The sequence below is a fragment of the Vanellus vanellus genome, assembly GCF_965231255.1.
Source record: "Vanellus vanellus genome assembly, chromosome: 1".
NCBI classification, from domain to species: Eukaryota; Metazoa; Chordata; class Aves; order Charadriiformes; family Charadriidae; genus Vanellus; species Vanellus vanellus.
The window spans coordinates 91,929,878-91,950,331 of NC_138905.1; positions in this window are offsets into that span (position 1 = coordinate 91,929,878).

The following is a 20,454-nucleotide window of genomic DNA, read 5'->3' on the forward strand; positions in this document are numbered from 1 at the left end:
CAGGCAATACACAGAGGGAAGCAGTGCGATTTTGAGTGAGCGCATGATTTCTTCCAAGTTATTAAAAAAGGACATGTGCTTTGTTTGCAGATTGGTTTGTTTGGTTTTGACAAGAATCACAACTATGACCCCTCTCAAGGTGTCCCAGCAAGTAAAACCCATGAAATTTGATTAAATTTTATAGTTAGAAAGGTAAATTATTTCACCTCCATAAATTCCTCCCAAAGTAGTTTTAACCAGCCATAGGATTTTCCCTCTCATTCTTCCCTGCTTCGATGCATCTTTGCTGTTCACTGTTTAACAGCTGCTGCTGCAAACAAAAAGGGGGTTTCATCTCCATCCTAGGTGAAGTACTGCTTTTTTTTTTTTTCCTTTGTTGTTTTTCTGTTTGTTTGTTTCTTATCATGATAAAAGTGGCAGGAACTTTTAAAGATAGAAAAAGGCCATGGCGGTTGTTCCAAGGAGTTCAGAGTCTGTTCTCCTGAAGGATGCAAGAAGACTGACAGTAAGATGAATGAGTGGGCACATTTCATGTGTGCCTTTGTAGTTTCTGATTCAGTAATGTACAAGTGCTTGGAGAAGCAGAGGAATGCTGGTTTTGCTCACGGACATTCGAGAAAAGACCTTCAAAAGCCAAATCTCATGAATGGAGAGATTTGGAGAATGGCAAAAAAGAGCTCTGCAGAAGGGATCAGGGATGCATCTTTGGTCACAGGACCCTTGTGGAAGAGGTGAGAGAGTGACTACTCAAGAGACTTCAGCAAAGGTGCTATTAGAGAGCTGAATGAAGACACAGGTGCAGAGAAGTGGGTTGAAGATGAGTTGTCAAGGTGAGGACAAAACACTTCAAATGGACTGCAAAGGGGAAAGAAAACTCCTGAAGGAAGGGCTTGGAGGTGTTTTGAGCAAAAGGTGTTGGAGAGGGTAATGGTAGCAGTGTCTTGAATAGGCTGAGGTTCAATGTGTTTCGTGGTCAAACCTCAAGGTAGTACAGGCCTAGAGAAGGTTTTACCTTGCCTACATTTTGAAGGCTCTCTAACAGGGCTTTTCTTGTACAAAGACTACAAATACCTTTCAAATGGCAGCTTGGAGATGTGTAACTATTATTCAGTCTGTAGTAGACCTCCTTCAATACTGTCTGGCAAAAACATAGAAAGATGGTAAAAAGTTCATAAGAAATTTCTATGACATATTTTCACAGCAAATACCTGCTTTTCATGGGAAGGAACAGAAATATCATAAAATGAAAAGCTTTCAGGTTTGGCATTTGTTTACTGGGTTTGGGCATTTTTTTCTTTTTCCTCCCTCTCCCCACCACCTTGTTTGGTTTCTTCTGGCTTTGAGTTTCTCAACATATAGTCAACATTTTCTCCAGCTGGGGACATTTACTATTCTCTCCTAGCTGCTGATGTATTTATCTAACTAAGAAGGCCTTTGAATTTGCTTTTCTTTCATCAAATAGCTACATGGAGCAATTTAAGTCTTAGAAATAAGAAAAGAAGCCTTACAATTAACATTATTGCCTGTGAAATTTCTTGCTAGGGGCACACCAGTGGTGTTGAGAGACACACATAGCCCCTGTTGTTACCTGCCTGAGATTTTCAGGGTGTTGTTGCCCTGATGTGCTGCTGATGGAGACGCAGGACCAGCAGGTGCAGCTCAGTGGCTGCTCAGAGCCCCCATGCGAGTAGCAGCTGGATTTGGCAGTACTGGCAGCAGCAGGGACTGTAATACAGTGATCTGATGTGAAGAACATCTGCTGGAGACAGATAACAGGACGAGAGAAGCCTGAAGGCTTGTTGAATGGTAAGTCAAACTTCAAACTACTGTTTACAACACGTTACGTTCTACTTCATCTACTTTCTTCTCTAGAGAGACAAAGGATGCTTACAAACACCCTGGAAACATGCTGAATGGATTAACCCTCTGGGAAGTGCATTGGCAAGAGGGAGCTAGGTCTGGCTGTGACTCAAAACTCACCCATGTTACTTCATTATGAGAATATTGAGTGAGGAGAAAGCGTCCATCTTTCTTGGATAACAGTAGAACAGACATCCTTGTGCTCCACAAGGAGATGCTGCACTGGAGATGTAGCCATCTTCCCAATTATATCTGGTGGTCACCCTTCAGGGAAGAGTGAGGACATCTACTCTGACACTTCATAACTGTCCAGCAGCGTGTTCCCATTCTGCCTTTACAGAGAACAATTTCAACTGGGCATCACTTTGCTCTTTTTCCAGCCCGTTGTGCTGATGTGGACAGTTTAACCCACCCAGTTCTATTGAATAGGGTGATTCCTACCAGGGCTGAGTGAACAGAAGGAGAAATTCACTGTGAATATTGGTTCATATTTGAAAGTGAATTTTCATTCAGAACAGAGGCACGTCCACATGACTGCTGCAGCTAAACCAACCAAGCATTGAATTGAGGCTATTCATAACAAACTGTCCATGAATGGCCTGCAGGGCAAAAACTATCTGCAGGAGAAATTCATGGGCAATTTTGACTAATGAATGAATTTGGGAATTTGGCTTTCAGTTTGCAGACAGTTCACAAATAATAAAAAAAAAAACATATGAAACTTATTGAATAAATGATTTATAGTGAAATATTTGTTCAGCTCTAATCTCTATAACGTGTATAGTTTATGGTGTTAGAAAGCACTTTAGGATTAGCTGTGGGAGCTATATGTCAATGAATAGCCTGTGAAAAAATATTCCTTTCTGAACAACTATATGGAGAAGTGTTAATGTCACATGCCGCAGAGGGAGCCTGCTAAAGGGCTTGTGCTTGAGAAAGGACTGTTGGATTCCAGCAGTGCTCCTGGGCTCTTCAGAACAGAAGTTAAGGCTTGAAATCAGCCCTCCTTGCTGACTGCAGCAACTGAGAACAGAAAGGGTGAATACTGGGGCTTATGCATGGGAAGGTTTGGCAGCCATTTGAGAGAGTCGTTTCCCTTCTGCAATGATATTCTCTGAGACACTGAGCTGTGATCGATTTTCACCAAGGCTGTAAGAAACATAACTCAAACCTTGTTATATAACAAGGGTATTTATATATTCGAGGCACTAAATGTTCGCCTGCCTGGAAGTGCCTCGCAGCTAGGCATAGCATGCCTTTATGCCTCTATTCCATAGCATTTTACACGGTGCTGATCCTAACAAGTCCTCCTGGGAAAACAGTAACTACACCTTGAATGAATATGCTTTCAGGTTCATGTAGACATGTTCCTAACTATCCTCTCTTCAGTGGTCATCTAGATGCGGTTCCACGCTGCGTTGCCCCACGGACCAGTTCGCCCCTTCCACGCGTGCCCTCTGCTACTGCAGGGTCCCTTTGGCTGGTTCCTAGCCACCTATCCAAATTCTTATGAGCAGCATTGAGTGCCTGTCTTCCCTGGCAAGTAGTATGGAGTCAGACCACCTCAATGTTTCTACATGACACAGACAAGAGAAACTGTTCCATAACACTCTCTCTTGCAGCAGGAACTGGCTTAGCTTTGGCAAAATTGGAAGTGGAGCTGGCTTCTGAAGCTCAGCCAACACTGAATCCAAGGAAAAGAGCTGACACTGAATCCAAAGCAACTCAGAAAATGATGACCCGGGATGAAACGGAAAATGTTCCTGTTCCGTGTTGGAAACCCTGGACAACACTTCTGCAAGCACCCTCAAGTGATGCGATGAAACGCTTTTTGCAAAGCCCGTCCTGCTTTTGCTCCCTTACCCCAAATGTGCTGAAAGCTTCTAAGCCGAGTTCAGCAGGGAGGAGATACATGCTGCACACAGCCATTGCAAGGCGATGTGAAGGAAAGCTATAGGAGCAGCTTACCTGTGTGTGAGGTGGAGATTAATAACAAATATAAAGTGACATTTCATTACAAGTGTCTACAGGGAGTAAACTGCACTGTGCGGATACTGGTTTGTGCTGCTCCTCTGTTTCCATGATATTGTCAGACAGATCTCAACCTTCCTTCCCTCACAATCACTGGCCATAGTTGTCTCCATGTCCCAGTTCTGTTACTGCTCCCTGATCACTCTTCCACCTCCTCATCTACCCACTGTGGTTCACGTGCCCCATCACCTCCATGGCCTGCTCCAGATGTTGACCTCACGGGGGGTTAACTAATCCAGTGTGTTGCATAGCAGACTTTACTGTAGCAACAGAAATAGAAACAGAGACAGCAAGAGGTAAATTGGCTCATACTCTTGTTCATCTTTGCTTCTAGTGATGTTGATATTTCAGGAAATAAATGGCCCAGATTGGACCATGAAGACATTTCCAAAATCCATAAAGATTTTAAAGCATTACAAGGTATTTGACTGTAGAACAATCACTGTTGAATTCTATTAATTTTGTGACATGTTTCAGATGTCAAAAGAAAGAGAACTTACAGCAATGATAGTGCTCAATTTTGGTACAAACAATACAGAGCAAAACAACTTTCCTGGAACTGCTCATCTTGCAAACATTTTGCTTCCAATTCTGATTCACCTAAAGGGATAGGGACTGGAAAAAACTACCCTGAAGCCACAATGGAGAATTCTTAGGTTAAGTACAATCCTAATAACATTTTTCTCTCTTTTTATGACTCACTCTCATTATTGCAAACCTATGTCTTTAAGGGAACATATCCTTTTATCCCTAAAACTCACCTGGTGATAAAACAAAATTCTGAATAATAGGACACATGTTCAGACACCGCAGTCTTTTAGGGCTACTTTGCCATTACTTAAGCTTGGGCTGGCAAACCTTCATTTCATCTACTGTCCAGTGTGTGGCACTGTAAAATCATGGGGAAGTCCACTTTTGTGCTATAAGGGCCTGTGCAGGCAGTACAGGCTATTGTGTTGTGAAGAGGCAAGAATTACCATCAACATCTTTGGGAAGCAACAAAACAGTAATAGAAGAGAAATCAAGAGAAAATAATTCAGTAAAAACATGGTGCTGACTTGGGTTCAGTAGAAATGCAATGTGGCTGCCAGAGCTGAGAGGGTTGTGGTTAGTGGTGCAGAGACTAGTTGGAGGTCAGTAACAAGTGGTGTCCCTCAGGGGTCAGTACAGGTTGGGGACTGACCTCCTGGAGAGCAACTCTGTGGAAAGGGACCTGGGAGTCCTGGGGGACAACAGGACAACCATGAGCCAGCAATGTGCCCTGGTGGCCAAAAAGGCCAACGGCATCCTGGGGTGCATCAAGAAGACTGTGGCCAGGAAGTTGAGGGAGGTCATCCTCCCCCTCTACTCTGCCCTGATGAGGCCACATCTGGAGTATTGTGTCCAGTTCTGGGCTCCCCGGTTCAAGAAGGACAGGAAACTGCTGGAGAGGGTCCAGCAAAGGGCTACAAAGATGGTTAGGGGATTGGAGCATCTTTCTTATGAAGAAAGGCTGAGGTACTTGGGTCTTTTTAGTCTCGAGAAAAGAAGACTGAGGGAGGGATCTTAACAATCCTTATAAATACTTGAAGGGAGGGTGCCAGGGGGATGGGGACAGTCTTTTTGCAGTGGTGCCCAATGACAGGACAAGAGGTAATGGACACAAACTTGAACATAGGAAGTTCCATCTAAACATGAGGAGGAACTTCTTTACTTTGAGGGTGGCAGAGCACTGGAACAGGCTGCCCAGAGAGGTGGTGGAGTCTCCCACTCTGAAGACATTGAAAACCCTCCTGGACGTCATCCTATGCAACCTGCTGTAGGTGACACTGCTCTGGCAGGGGAGTTGGACTAGATGATCTCCAGAGGTCCCTTCCAACCCTGACCATTCTCTGATTCTGTGATTCTGTGAATCCAAACACCCATTTGCAGAAGTATGTGGGCATGCCCTTTTTAAATTTTTTTTTTCCTCAGCACCACTCTTAAAGAAAGCAGGAGCCTGAACAGAGAGTCCAGATGACAGTAATGAGAGTAATCAGTGTTCTGACAAATATGACCTATGAAAAAAGATTGAATGAAGTTGGGTTAATTAGCCTACAGAAGAGAAGGCTGAAGGGGGAAGGTGGTAACAGTCTTCCAGTATATAAAAGGCTGCTGCAAGGAAAAAGACAATAAACCGTTCTTCTCATCCATGGTGGATAGGACAAGAAATAATGGGCTTAAATTGCAGCAAGGAAGATTCAGGCTAGAAATAAAACGGCCATGGTAGTGAAGGACCAAAATGGATTGCCTGGGGAGAGAGTGGAGATTCCATCACTGGAAAGCTTTTTAAGAGCTGATTAGGTGGCCATTTTCCAGGAGTGGTTTAGTTCTAGTTCATCCTACCTCATAGCAAAGGACAAGCTAGGTGGTTTCCTGAGGTTTCTCCGTGCCTTTTTTCTTTGTGGTTCCGGATGTGCCTCAGCTTCAATCAACTCCATATATGGGTTGGAGCACTAGTGTCAAAGGCAAGAAGAATGATCCAATCACACAAGGTGTGATAAGAAGATTGATTCAGTGCTCCCTTGAGCTGTGCTGAGTAATGCTCTCCAATGCCTGTTGAAAAAATTCTCAGGTGGGTTCTCTTCCAGTTGTGATGAGAGCTAGGTGTTAGGGGGAGGGCCAGAAGCAAGGAAGGTTGAAACAAGAGGTGTCCTCTGCAACAAGAGGTGTCCTATCACATTTATTCTTCAGGAGTAGATGGAGATGGTTCAAGATAGTTTGGTCAAACTAAGGTGCTAAAATCGTGCTCAGGCTTCAAACTGTTTTTCAAGTTCATTCTTTAAACCTTTGTCCTGATCGCTGCTACTGTTACAGTAATTCCTGCAAGTCCTTTTCCCCATGTTGGTTTCTGCTGTTCCTGATCTTTCTCCTTTTAACCCCAGAGGAATTAACCAACCAGTCCATCTGAAAGCCACACAATTCCTCCTCCTCTTTCACCCTCCCTCAGTCCTTTCAGCCTGCCACACAGAGACTGTACTATTTTTAATGCTGTCAAATCCTGACAAAACCAAACAGAACGAATACTCTTTGGTTGCTGCACATTCATGCCCCAGCCGTTGCCTTTCCCCTCAGAGGAGGCAGACTGGGCACCTCTGACTGTTTCTTTGACCATATGATGACACCATCTCTGTCTTTGTCAATTCAAAACATTCAGAAAACATTCGCTTTCTGCTCCTTCCCAACCCCCAAGGTCTCTCCTGTGCTGTCCCAGATGTTATGCAAAATACAGCAGGCATTTATCACACCAGGCATGTTTAGATGATTTATAAGGCAGTACCACCTGCCCTTCAGTCTCCCAGAAACATGTGCTGTTGACATTCTACAAGGAAATGCTTGTTCCTTCAGTCTAAAGGCCCAGTGACAGGCTCTGCAAACCAGGTGGGCTGGCTTTCATACACTCAAAGAAAAAAATGGGAAGGAAGGAAGAAAGAAAGAAAGTAGTTTGTCGAAGATTGTTACAGCAGACCAGCCCCTGTTCCCAGTGTTCCTGAAGTCATGAGCCTCCAGTTCCAGACCTTCTCATGCTGAGGCACAGACCACACACCTTTCCTGGCTGCTGCTGTGCCAGGCGAAGGGCACGATGACTCCAGCTTTCTGGCATGGCCCCCCTGCCTGGGGTAAGTTTCTTTTCATACATACCTCCTGAGGTGGCTTTTTTGTCAGGATCCCACAATGTGTTTTAACTGTCTGAACTAGGTTAGCAATGACCTGTTATTAAAGCTAAACCAGCTTCCTCTGCCTGAAACGGGGAAGGGATTTGTTTCAGGAGCATCTCGGTCAGCAGATCTGACCAAGCAACAATGTCTTCTTGGCTGCAGCTGGAAGAGGACATGGCACCCAGCCCTGATATTTGTGAGTGTGGATGTGTCACCAAACCCAAGCAAAAAGAGCTATGAGACCTTATAAGTCCAATAATGTTTTTGCCTGATGTGTGAGGGACAGAAAATAAGGATAGAGAACTGTTAGGTTGTCTCTACACAGTCTGGGAACATCTGTGCAAAGTTATCAACTGCCTAGGTGAGATATCATGCAGTTCTTTCTGCAGGGACCTCTGAAGGGAAATTTCCACTGCCCCCCTGAAGAGACGGGGCTGGTCATCCCTGTCCTGTAGAGCTGTCTTATTGCTATAGTCACAATTATTTCAGGTGAGAAGCAGTGTTCTGCCAAGAAAAGCCAATCCCAATTCATGTCTAGCAGAAGTAAATGGTAAGTCCTGCTTCTCACTCATACTCTGTGGTACTGAAAACCAAATGAAAACCTAAATCCAAATTTACTCATTTTGTGATTTCTCATACTTGTGTTCCCTCACAGCCATATTTTGCCTTTTCTGATCACAGCATCTATCTGCATGGCCTCTATTTTATCAGTCAATATTTTGAAAATGGTGCTGGAAATATTCATGATGTCATAGGAGGTGACAACTGGAAGTTTGTTAGTTCAGTTCCTGCTCCAGCCCCACATTTCTCGCGTTATCTGATGTGCAACTCAGTATACATTAGTCCAAGGAGTGTAGAGCAGAGCAAAGCAGAATCTTGTACCGTGGCATATTCCCTTAAAAGGTTTGAAGGTTAACAGGAGTGAACATGGAGCCCTACACGTACAGTGAAGTCAGCCTCGACAAGCAGTGTGCATGCACCTCAGGTCAGGATACTTTAGTTAAAGCAAATGAATAACAGATACGTCCTTAAAGTAGATCTCCTCTGACTATGAGAACAAGCCCAAAAGCAGAGGGAAGTAGGTGCAGAAAACGGGCAACTCTCTTGCAAAATCATTGTGTTCCTTTGTCTTGGTTCTAAGCAGAGGAGACTGAAGGTTAGAAATAGGTGGAAAAGTAACTTTTCCCAGTGGGAGACAGTGAGCATTTCAGAGGAGACAGCAGGTTATAATGACAACCCATGCCAGTGTATGTGGAAAGTATTCTGGGTTTGGGGAGATGGGTAATGACACAGACTCCATCCTGCAAGTGTGGGGTGCAAGACAACCTGAGGCCTGGAGATCTATGAAGAAAGCCTTGCACAGAGTTGGTCTCAGCAATGTCTTTGACCTCTGCCCTCTGCCTCTTCCGTACAGATATTTAATTTCACGTTTTAGACAAGCAGTTTTTGTCCAGCACTCTACATCCTTATTGAGTAAATCATTGAATGTTCAAAGAATGTGTGTTCTTCCACTCTCTGAGGTAGGTGAATGCAGTGTATTTGGTTCCCTTACGCCCAAGCCCAGACCATTTGTTTTCACTGCATTCAGCAGTAGATGGTGGTTTGCAAGCTGTTGGAGTGGGCTAAACCTGTGTAGTGAAGCTCTGTGTAGTGAAACCTCCTTTATACACCGCAATGCCGCCTTCTTACAACTGCTATATTTTTTACTGCTTTCAGATAGCATTATTCTGAGCTCTGCCACCACGATGTTTTGCAGCAAACACCCATCTGCAATATTTCCTTAATGATAAGAAGTGCTAGATTTCAGTCCCTCGGTTTTCTGACAAGAATAACAATGCCTCTTTCTCCAGAGTGAAGGGCTGCAGGCATTGTGTATTATTACTGTAGCTTTGTGTTTCTGGAGGTGGATGTTTGGCTAGACTCTCCAGTGATACAGATTTGCCAGGTAACCCTTAGCTGTCATCAAAATTTATAAAACAAAACCCCACCTGACCCCTAGTGACAGGCTACTGAGTCGGGAAACCTCTGTTAGTCCACAGAAACCAAGTAAATAGGGCTGGAAAAACCTCCAGAGTCCACTGCCGTACCAGAGAATGATTGTCTCCCAGACAGCTCCGCATGAGCAAAGCAACAGGCTTTCCTCAGGGAGACAGGTCAGCATCTCCATTATCGAGTGTGCCCATCAGAGGCTAAATCTCCACCCTTTTAATTTCACCCTATTCTTCATAGCTGTAAGACCTTTATTCCTCCCAGGACAATTATTCTTCCATCAAATACTTGTAGCAGGTTAAGTATGCTCCTCTGGGTATAGATAGGCAGGTATACATATTTAGCTCTCTTTCCCTTCCCAGGAATCAATTTCCCCAGCCCTTTAATCATGTTTACTGCTCTTCTCTGGATCTGTACAGTTGCTGGTATTTTGCATTGGTTCCCATTCATCTCTGGGCTTTTTTGACGAGCTGCGAGGCTTCATCTTTGCCTTTTTTTTTTCTACCAGAAGAGAGGCAATCTAGTGAAGCAGGTAGCACTCTGCGCTAATGGCCTCCTGTGACTATGATTCTCTGCCTCCCTAAACTGCTGGGTGATCCTGGAGGTCAGCTGCTCGTTGCAGTCTTTCTCTCTGGGTGAACTGAGACAACAGCGGTTCCCTCTCCTGTGAAGTGCTTGGAGATCCATGTGTGCCAACATGATAGAAGCACTGAACGGTACAGCTGTTAGTGCTGCCTAGAGGAGTGGCTGGAGCTGGGAAAGGATGCCAGGTCCTCGGGCAAAGCCCTGCCCAACCTCCCTCCCACCCCCACACACCAGCACAGATGCATTTGTGTTTGCTGACGTCCATCTCTGCTGTGCAGCTCATGTCTCTCTCAGCTGTGAAAGTCTCAAAGGAAAGAAGACAGCTTGAGCCTGAGCTGGTGGCAATTATGTTGCTTGAAAATTTCACCTCCCTCTGATTCTTCCGTGTCAATAAGGGACCAGGACATTAACTCTCAATAAATTAAGTCATTATATTGGGTTTTAATCTCTCTGCAATATTTCACTGTTGACTGTTCTAACAGAATCAAGACACTTCTTGGCAGCTTTTCCTTCTTACTTGCCCTGGTATTTGACCACTACAGGAGCAGTTTGGTTTCTCCCTGGATCTTGGATGCCAGTAAAGAGCTCTGCTCCCCTTTCTTCCCTGCCATCTGCCATCCTGGCATTCCTTGGCCTCAGAACAGCAGATCAGATTTCACCTTGATCAAGCTGCAAAGCATTAAGGTGAGAGCCTTGGTCTCCAGGCACTGTGGCTTGGACCTAAGCAGATACCACAGTGGGCATGAGGAAGCAGATTCCTGCCAACCAGCCTCCTGGTGCCAGCTCAGAGACCGTGGATACCTCCTGCATAGGACCCGAAGGAAACGTAGCTGAGAGCTGGGTGACTCTGCTGTGCCAGATATGTTCAGCAAACACTGCTGGCTGCCCAGCTGTAAGGAAGTGACTCCAAGCCTACTTACCACGGGCATCCTATCAAGGCTGATATGTCTCTGCCTGGCTGGAGAGGCATCATCAGCCAGTGGCAGAGACAGGGCAAATATGTGCCAATGGATGTGAGGCTGGAAAATGTGTCAGGCTGAATCCCCCGAACACCTTTCTGCATCAGGGGAGACAATTTGTAGGGAAAGGGGTTTGGCTTCTTTTAGAGTCATGGGAGGGAGAGAGGTTTCTTCAGTGTGCTGTTCAGAGACATGTTATGGTCCTCATTATCTGATGCCCAGAGTAGGACTAAGGTGAAATTCTGATTTTTCATTTAGGATGTAGTCACTCTCTCATGTAGTCGCAGCTACTGTCCAGATCTTGCAGCTGGTAAAACTCATGTTACTCAACTTTTGTTTATTCTGAAGCTTCCCAGATGCCTATAAGTATCCTGGGCTGCATGCAAATACCCACAGTCTGATGGCTCAGGCAAAGAGCTAAGTACCAAGCTAAGTACCACCTGCCTGAACAGTGCTGCCACCTGAACTGGAGGGTCATCCTCACTTCTTGCCCTCTGCAGATGCTCGCAGAGCATGGCCTGTGACTGATGTCTTCTATTTTCCACAGCAGGCTGGCAGTAGGTTGCTGAGAGGTGAAGTGGCTGCACAGCGCACCTGCCTGAGACATGCAAGCAGTGGGGCATGGGTGATTGAGAGCCAGGCTTGAAAGGAGAAGATGTAGTTACAGGTAACATCAAAAAAATAAGGCAGGGAAGTGGAAGTTTGGAATAGAGCTAAGGAGTAGGAAGGTCACTGAGGAGCAGTTTGGCCATGACACTCAGCAAGTACATTTATGTACTGCTACAGGTTTTAGCCAAACGGGCAAAAGAAGAGCAGAGGCCTGGAGACCTAGTCCTAGCCCCTGCCATGCACCCTCCAGCCAGACCTTAGCTTCACACAGGTTTTGGCTGGAATTGGGGTTAAGTAGCATTGCCGAGTGGATTACTTCTACTTAGGCACAGATGAAGGAGATGGGTGCAAGGATGAGGAAGAACCAGTAAAAGATGAAGCAAAAAGTGAGGCATCCTGAGTGAACAGCGAAAAGGCTCAGTGTTTATTCAGCCGTTTCTCAGTGTGGACAACCACTGAGGGAGTTTCAGGTGATGAAGAACACACCCTGCTATAAGCATTTATGGCTGCTCTCGGCACAAAACTGTTCTGAGGAAGCAGCAGGGGGAAAAGAGAGAACAGGAACCAGGTGGCAATGAGAACAACAGCTTTCTCTGAGAAGGGTGACCAGGTAAGGGGAGGCTGCACGAACACTGACAAAATTCAGGTTTGAGTCAGAAGTGATGTGCAGTATCAGGATGTACATTTTACACAAAAACTGTTTGTACATGATCCTCACTGTGATGTGGCTGTCAAGATACTGTGCTGAAGAAAATGCGGTTGTTATGCAGGATTCAGTGTCTGGGAAGTATGACCATGACCACCTTGTTTTTTAGAAACTAACTCCTCTCTGTTGAAAGAAGCTACAGTTTGGAAGGCAGAGAGGGGGCAAGGGACAAGCATAGCAAAAGACAGATACAGTGATGCTATGGGGCAAGGAGGGGTGACCTCAATAGCATGTGCACCAAGGGCTGCTCTCAGTGTTCGCACCTCTGTTTTCTCCCTCCTGAATTTCTGAAAAAGGGATATGACACACGTGTCCCTTTTCACCATTGTGTGCTGCCCCCCTTCACACGGTATGAGCTCACAGTCCTCTCCGTGGTATCCTCATGGCTCCTCAACTAAACGGGCATGGGATGTTTAGATGTGCAGTGTCATGGTGCTTCCAGACCAGTGGAGCTGTTTAAATGACACAGAGATATGTGAAAGGAGATGTGGTGGACCATATGCCCTTGTTATACCTTTTAGGATATAGATTATGATCTATGTCTTCAGGACCATTTTGTTTCAGGGATGGTCTCTGTCTTTCAAGGTTATTACATACAATGTTAGTTTTTTCTCTTTGCTCAGCTTGATAGCTATTTTGGAAGCCATTTTAGATGTCACATTCTCCATTTATGCTGCAAAGGGCAAATCTAGGCACTTGCCTGAGCATTTTGGATTGTAACTTGGTGCAGGAAGAAAAGGTGAGGTGTTACAATGATTAAATCCTTGATTGGCACTAGTTGCATGTGACAGAGCTGGTAGTGAAAGCACAGGCAGTTGTCTTTGGCAGACCTAGCTGGAGCAGACTAAAAGGCTACAACTCCTTAGGCATGCTTAGAGGAGTGTTTTTAGGTCTCAGCTGTGAGGGCAGTCCTCTCATATGAAGGGTTGTAACAAACAGCAGGAACTGCTATCTTCTTAAACTATGCTGGCTCGATCTGTAAAAAGACGCTAGTGTGGCAGTAAAAGAGGAACTGTCTGCAAATGTACCATAAATCTGAATTTGTGATCACTTGGCTTCTGTGTTACAGCAATGTTCAGAATCTCTGACCCTGGGCACCATATGGGAGAATGGGCTGTCCACGCAGGCAGTTTTCAGTCAACCCCTCAAGACAGATTGTGAGAGGCAGGAACTGTACTATCATCCTCTTTAACGGAAGAAGGCATGATTTTCAGTTGTCACAAGCTCTAAAATTCCCACTGAGGAAAAAGTGCCATAGCTAAATGGCTGTTGAATGTCACACCCAGGCTGCCCCTGGGACTTGCAAGTTGGTGTGGCAATGGTGATTCTGCTTAATGCAGGGGAGGTCGTCACTCTGCTCCTTCTCAAGAAAGATGTTCGCGCTTGCTTAAATGTTTCCTCAAGGTAAGAGTAACAAAGACTGGAAGGTGTAGGAAGCTACTACTAGAGCAGAGAGGCTATTCTGAAGTAAAAAAACTGCTTGGAAAACTGCCAGGAGTAGAAAATCTGAAGAAAATGGTCACGCTCTAGTGCCTTGTACCATAGGTGAGAGTGCACTGGACGATGGGAGATACCGTCCCCTCAAGGGCCTACTGGGAAACTGAGGAGCACCATCCTTCCGAACTACTCCTAGGAGGCAATGGATCAGTTAGCAAGGTACTCAGCTTATTGGTTAACTGCTGAAAACTTGTGAAGGGAGCTGTGCTTTCCCTCAGTACCTCTCGCTTGAAATGTATCCAAAATTACTGACTTGAAATATGAGGGCATAATATGTTTCTAGGTGGAGTCTAGGCACAAGAGAGAGGCAAGGAGCACAGCATGTTACCATGGATTACAGCCCAAAAAATACCAGTCACACAATCTATCTGATCTCATCTGAGAGAAGGGAGACAGGGGAGACAGATGTTTGACAACAGGTTTTATCTGAAGTGGTGAGGTGATGTTTACAAAGGGGTGCTTCTTAAAAAGGGGACTCCAAATATTTCCTTCTGTTCAGCACAGGCCATGTCCCTTTGCCAGGGAGTGCAGAAGCTGCTTAGCTAGAGATATCAGCAACTCAGAGAAAAATCATCACTTGTTTTCCTATTTAAGCAAAAATGCTTTCTCGTAATAATAACCAAAGCAGGAGGCAGCATCTCTTGGCAAACAAAATGACATTAAAAGCATTTGCTGGAAATGCTTTCCACTTTGCTCCTGAAAAATGTTCAGAGTGTATTGATAGAGTAGCAGAGGACTCAGTTGTGCAGCAGGGGCTCAGCTACTGTAATTTGAAGTTTGGGAAGGGAAAGACCAGAGGGGTGGTGAACACCCTCTAGTGGGATCTAGGAGTTTCCTCCTCCGGGAAGCTTCTTATATTAAACTCACTAATCACTTGACGCCATCTGGCATAATCCAAAGACAGAAAATATGCTCTTCCAAAGCATGTTTAGAAGCTACTGGGATACGTCATATCTGGTGGGGGGATGATTCACCAGCATTGGAGAAGAAAACCACTGGGGAAATCATCCCTAGCATACAGATGAATCCGGGAATAGAGCCCAGCAACATTTCTTTGAACACATCGCTGCTCTGTACCCATGGGATAAAGGCAGGAGCAAGGGCTGACACAAGCCCTGTCTATTCCTCAGTGAAAGCGAGTTGTGCAAAGAAGCACAAATGCCTTGCACCCTGCCTGGCTTTGGGCTCTGTGGTTCCTTCACAGTCCATCCGTGGGACTGCTCTGGAGGCTGTGCCTGGCAGCAAGGTATCATGTTGAGTATATGTGGGTGCCTGTGGCCCCACATGTGGTGGGAGTCATGATTCCACTGTGCCTGAGGCTACACTCACAGCTTGCAGCGCGGAAGCTAGGCAAGGCTAATCTCAAGGCTGTCCTCTTAGGCCTCGGTGGCTGAAGGTGTAGGCAGAGCCAGGATGCATGCTGCTGGACAGGAATCATTGACTCCAAGGCCTAAGTTTCTGTCTGAAGGAAGCAAACACTTTACAGGAGCTAGTCTGAGATGAACGGAACTCCTACAGGAACTAAGACTTGTCTGTCATTCCACTGACCTCTCACAGAACCACAGAATGGTAGGGGTTTGAAGGGAGCCTTGGAAATCATCCAGTCCAACCCTCTTGCCAAAGCAGGTTCACCTAGAGCAGGTTGGACAGGAACACATCCAGGCAGGTTTTGAATATCTCCAGAGGAGACTCCACAACATCTCTGGGCAACCTGCTTCAATGTTCTGTCACCTTGAAAGTAAAGAATTTTTTCCTCATGCTGAGATGGAATCTCCTGTGTTCTAGTTTGTGCCCATTGTCCCTTGTCCAGTCCTCTCCTCAAAGTACAACTGTTCCTCCTCACAAAAAAAAAAATCCAAAACCAACAATGCAGTAGACCTTAAGATAGAAGCCCCAAACCCTGTTGAAACAGGAGGAGGAAAGAGGAAGAGAATAAACCAGAAGTGAATCCTAGTACCTCACATATTCCTTGCAAAGCTGTAAGCTCTGATGATACTTAGGGCAACTAAAGAAAAAGTTTGAGTCAATGCAACTAACTTTGCCCACTGTCTAAAAGTCACCCCAACTTCCTTGCATCCACTGAGTCTTACAGGAATTCATAAAATTGGAATAGCCTCCTTGGCCTGCGGATATCTTACAGACCCCCAGCACAATGAGGGAAAGGCTTGCTTTCTGCCAGAGGCTTACATGCAGATGGGACTCCATGCTAATCACTTGTGTATCAAGGCCCGAAGTGCACCTGTGTGGCTTAATGACCCTGACTGGCCTCACCTGGACCATCCACCCATGCATCCTCCACCATTGGTCCAGGAACAGCTTTTAGGCTTCTACCTAGACAAGCAGTTCTGGCTTGACCTGTGTTGCAGATAGTCTTATCTTCAGCTGTCTAACTGGCCTTCCTTCATGAACTCAGGACCTAGCTCGTTTTATTGCTAATCATTGCTGGACTGCCAGCAGAACCTGCTGCTGCCATGGCCCTGTTTGGATACCATGGGGCTGTGACTCCAGTTTGAGAGGACACTGTGGGTATCCACAGTTCCTGGCTCATCTTCTCTTGTGGAGTGCTTTTGTTGCCTTCTGATATCAGATAAGTGACCTCACACTGGAGGAAAAAAGGTGGAAAAAGTGGAGTGTTTTGTTGGCTTCCTCAGCAGATGCTGACCCTGAAAAGTTATTTGTGTGTTATTGCTTCTGTTACAGAAATCAAGGGATTTGGAGTAAGTGATCACTAAAAGGAAACGATAGACAGATTTCCAGTTTTTCCCATGTGGAAAAGAAATGTCAGACTTGCTTCTTTATTCACTTCCTTCTGCTGGCTCTGGTCCCAATAGTTTAAACAAGTCTGTCTTGCAAATCAGGAACCAGAATTTGACCTCTTAAAGAAAGAAGCTGAAATGAAGCATATATGTGAACATTAACATGTGCAGGAAAGCTGTGTTCCCTTCTAAGAAGGAAAAATAGGTATACTTTTACGGTGCAACTAACCTGTGGAACTCACTGCCCTGTGATTATTTTGGGGTCAGAAGCTCAGCAGAATTCAGAAGGAGAAGGGATGCTGAAATAGCCAGTAAGAGCATACACAATTACATTAAACAGGTTATAAATGCAGAAGGGATGCAAACCTTCATGCTTGCAGGTATCGGCTCGCTAATAACTGATGGCATTAAGGAGGAAACTTCTGCTATTAGCAGGTTGTTAATTGCATAATTGCACACGCTTTTCTGCAGCTTCTCATGCTGATCACGGTGGGAGTCAAGACCCTGCACCGCATGGCCTGCCGACGTGATCCAGTCTAGTAGTTGTTTTGCTTATTTCCTCATTTTGTGAGACACCCAGAAACTAATGTCAGGACATGCATTGAGAATATAGTAAGTGAGGTGGCAGCAGTTTAGTAGGGGGTGAAATTATTTGTACACTGATGTGTTGACAGATGTGTGAACTGTACACAAACACAATATGTGAAGCTGTGCAGTGGAGAAACGAGTGGTGTGTGCTTCTGAACAGGGTCTTCTTTGCTGTGGAGTTCTCACTCCCGCTGCTTATTTTCCACCTCCAGTCTTAAGAATAAAACTCAGCAATCTGCAAAGTGCTGTAAAACCTATCTCCAGGTTCTGGTGTAAGCTGCCAACCTGCTTTTCTGCTGTAGGTGCAGAGTGGTGCCGTAGAAGGGAACGTGGGCCTGTGGTTTTGAAGCTAGACAGTGCTCAGGGCTGTGAGGAAGGTGCTGTATGAGACTAAAGATGATAAACAGAAGTGAGAACTCTAGGAACAAGTATTCAGTCACTGTCAGAGCCAGGACAAGAAACTGAGTTCTCAACCCCCTTGTTGGCCTTGTATGAGACCTTCCTACTAGACACTTAGAGGAATGTAAATGAAAGGAGCAGGAGGATTAATTCTGTGGAGACAAAGAAACAAGTTTCTTCATCTCTTTCCTTTCTAGGTCAAAAGAACGGTAGAGGAAAATATATTTAGGGGCTTTCTAGAATTTTCCTTGAGACAGTAACAAGTCCTAAAAGGAATATTTCTATAACTTTTCTGGTCTTGTCTTCTGCTGCGGCAATGGGCTGTCCCCCATAATGCCCCATCTCATCTCTATTTGTAGTGTACTCACATTTCCTAGCCATGTCACAAATGGGATACAAAGAAGGAAAGTAGAACTTGCCCTGAAAGTGTCACCCCTAATTAATATCCTCCAAGGCAACTCTGTAATTAGTATGCAGATCTGGCTTCAGTGCAGCTTGTTAATGGGCTCACTCCTCAGAGAATGGTAATTAGGTATGACACTGATATACTATGGTATTACAGGAACCTCCCACAAGGCTAGATCCACTGGATTGGTAAGTGGCAGCCACCATACCAGGAGAACGGGTCCTGCTTGGGCAAATCAATTTGTGGGTGAGAACAGGGTGAAACAAGAATGGGCAATAGGACATGGTGGAATAAAGAAGGCCAAGGTGTGATCAAAGATCTGGTTGGCAAACAGGGTGAGCAAAAGAGCCTCATTGGCTTATGTCTTATGTTCTCCGCAACCATGTGTGCTCGTGCTCATCATTATGTGTTACAGCACATCTTCCTCACAGAAGTGTTCTGAAGTTGCTCTGCCCAGCTCTGAAAAGGCATCTCAGTTCTGTCCTTTAGTACTCCTATAGTCTCCTGTTTCTTGTCTTTTCATGACAAAAAAAGGTATATGTTTATTTGATAGTTTTGTGACAGTGGCTGTAAAGGACAGAATCATTCTGTAGAAGCAAAATCTGATTTCTGTGGAAACATTCCTCACAAAACCTTTGATGTCTCTCGCTGTCCTTTTCTGCCAGACATTATTGGAAATGTTGGAGATATTAGGGGGAGGAAATCCAGCAAAAACCCTCCAAGGCCTCCCACAGTACTAGGTTCATGGAGCAAGAGGAGACAAACTGAGGAAAAAAAAACCTCTTTTTTCAAGAGGTGGGACCAAAATGCTGGATTCCAACATCAAGCCATCAAGTGTGTGAAGTCAAGTCTCTTTGAATCAGTGAGTCAGCATTGACTTGAACAAATCTTTTTGTTTGGTCACCTCTTCAGCTTCCTAGAGTTGTTTATATGTGCAGCTTCTGAATTGGTGGCACCAAGCAGGCTGCCAGACTCATCTCTTGTGGCAGTCTATCATGACTGTGACCTCAGATCTACGGTATTTTATCCTGCATGATTGCTACGATTTTCTGAGTGTGTAGGCACCCTTGCATTCTCTTTGTACTATTATAACCATCTTTTCTCTGCCTCAGAGAGGGAGAAAGACAGTTCAGCAGGCAGAAGGCTCCCCTTCTGTCTTAGAGCCAGGGCCCAGGACCACCATCTTTAGCCCAGAGAAATCCTTGGTGCAAGCTGTCAGTCAGTTCCCACAGACAAGCCTTACAGTTTGTCAACTGCAGTTTTTCTGCTGTGCTGTACACTTGTGCATGAAGTGATGGTGATTCACCATGGCAGCTAATGACAATATGGCTCTTATCAAAGGAACACGAAGGAGGGAGTGACCCAGTGTGTAGCATGAAGACCAGAGACTTCCATCTGATAAAGACCTGGATTTTTTCCCCCTGTACCATTTTCCACATAGTCATGAACTGAACATGTTGGGGTTTTCCCCACATTAGTCAAACCTTTCTAAGCAGCAAATGAGAGGAGCTTTTGGAAGCTGAAAGTCTTCTAGGTAGAAATGATGCGTTGTTACAAGCACTAAGATTTAGAGTTTGTTTAGCAGATTTTTAGAAAACAGTAAATGAAAGGTCTGAGCCCAGGAAAGTTAGGAGTTGAAAAGAAGCTGCGTTAAGAAGTGAGCTTTACAAAGCGTGTATTCCCTTTAAAGCTCAGGTAAGTCAAGACCAAACAATGTGGAGTTGAGTAGGTGAACCTTCTGTACCCCTGAGGATATTCAGGATTTCTTAGCAATGAGAGTCACTTATTTAATTAAGGGTATCTGCAAAAGAGGTTTACTTTGCTTGTATATGAATTCCCTTTGTCTCTGAATGATACACAGTGATACTGATGATTTTTTTCTGCTCTTTGAGCTTTACTTCAAAAATATCAGGACTGGTGAGGCTGAGCTTTCCTAAACTTCCTGAAGGATTCACTGTTGGACTAATTAAAAGGTCCCTCTCCACATCTAAGTCTTAGCAAAGGTTTCCTACCTCTTGCTAAACAAGGCACTAGAGTAAGGTAAGTTTCTGAAGTGCTAGGATGTTCAACTCTGCTACAGCAAATGGCGTAGATTTGTGTTCAGGTCCTAAACAACTGGCCTAATTTTAACATCCCAAGCTGATTACAATCCCTGATGCTTAGTGAAGCATTGGGCACAGCCAAAGCAGTAGCTCTGTGTCATCTCAATCCTATTCTTGTCAATATGCCTTGGAGCAAATGAGTGCAGAGCAGTTAAGACTCCAAGCCCTCACTGGCATCTCTAAAACAAATAGCACTAAGATAGATGCTTGGTCTAAGTGCGCAGCATTTGCTTTTCTCTGAGGAATGGATAGTCACCACAGCACTGTTCAAACTGGGTGCTTAGTAGCTG